Below are 1565 nucleotides of genomic sequence, written 5' to 3'. Positions count from 1 at the left end.
ACCTGACATTTCCATTACTGGCACTCCTGTCTCTCACAGCCCCCCTCCAAAACACTGCAAATATGATGATTTCTGCCCGTGGTGGCTGCCATCTCCCTCTGCAAAGTGTCCTAAGGGAGGGATGTTTTGCTTACTCTGGCCCTTTTATTTCCATGCTTACTTTTTTCTCTAAATCCTACTGAATCGTAGCTCTGTTTGTCAGGGGTGTTAAGGGAGCCACTAAATCTCCCAGACCCAGGACCTGCCTCCCCAGCCAATATACCCAGCCCAGGAACGGTCCCAGGTGATCTCTACGTCCCAGTCCTAAGGATTTGGCTGCTACTTCTCTTCCAGCTCACAGATCTGGCTGGCAGCAAGGTTGTGTCTGAGACACACACGCAGAGGTCCCTGAAGTGGCTGCCTGGACAGGCTGCTGCACACACACACAGAGCAGCCTGGACAGCACAACCCCTCTGTCATGCTACCCAAATTCTCAGAAGGGCACACAGCCCTGTCCTCTTCCTCTCCTCCAGGAAATCAGAATGCAGGTTCTCTGGTGAAAAAAGTGTGCCCTCATTCTCCACATCCAGAAACACTCAAACATGCACAGTTCCCTTGAATGTTAGCATGGCCTCTAAACCTGTTTGATATCTGTGCCTGGGGATTCTGGCAGTGATATACAAGTCACCTTCTGCTTGCCAAATAGGGCAGTGTGATGTTTGAGTCCTCCAGATGTGGAAATGTTTCCTCCAACTCGTCAGCTAGTCCAGCTTGAAGTTTGCTAGTGAATTATGCACACACACACACACACAGAGGATTGAATTCACTGCAGAAATATTAACACATACAGATCTCTCCAGCTGCCAGCACTTAGACCTCTTACACACCCACACACAACCTGATCCCTCCCGCTGCTGCTGGCACCTGGACCTTTCAAGACTCATACAAAACATACACACCAGTCCTTCCAGTTGCTGGGGGGGACCTACAGGCCCTATGGCCCACAGTCCCCCCAGTTCCTGGCACACAGACCCTTCCATGCAAGTCCTTCCATGTGCTAGTACCTAGATCCGTGAGCCCTAAGACGTGTGATCTCCTCTGGTCATTGGCACACAGATCTCTTTTGCAGGTGGGTCTCTCCAGTTACTGGCCCCATATCCCTCCACTTTTCTTTGGATCTTTTAATCCTTCCCTTAAACCCCCCATAGTCATTTTTATGTAAATCCACAACCCTTTTCTGATAGCCCATATCTCAAGCAGCCTCAGCTTTTCCACAACACTCATGTTAATCATATTTTCCCCTTCCTATCAGTTAATAATTGTTCAGGTTGACATTCTTGAGGGTTCTGCCTGAGTAGTTCTTCTAATGGACCATCAATCAGTGGCTGAAGCATTCTGGATCCTCATTATTATCTCTGTTGTGACTTCCTCATTAATGTTTGTGTGTCTGTGAGGTTCATTTATCACTTTCCTCATCACTTGTTGTTTCTTTTATAGTGAGTAGATCACAACCAAGTAACTTAATGAACCAGACGCTCCCACACTCCGCAAACTCTCACACTACTGACTGACAGCTGCAGCAGGAC

This window comes from Corvus moneduloides, chromosome 1 (assembly GCF_009650955.1).
Source record: "Corvus moneduloides isolate bCorMon1 chromosome 1, bCorMon1.pri, whole genome shotgun sequence".
Taxonomy (NCBI): Eukaryota; Metazoa; Chordata; class Aves; order Passeriformes; family Corvidae; genus Corvus; species Corvus moneduloides.
Note: the sequence above shows the minus strand (reverse complement) of the source record.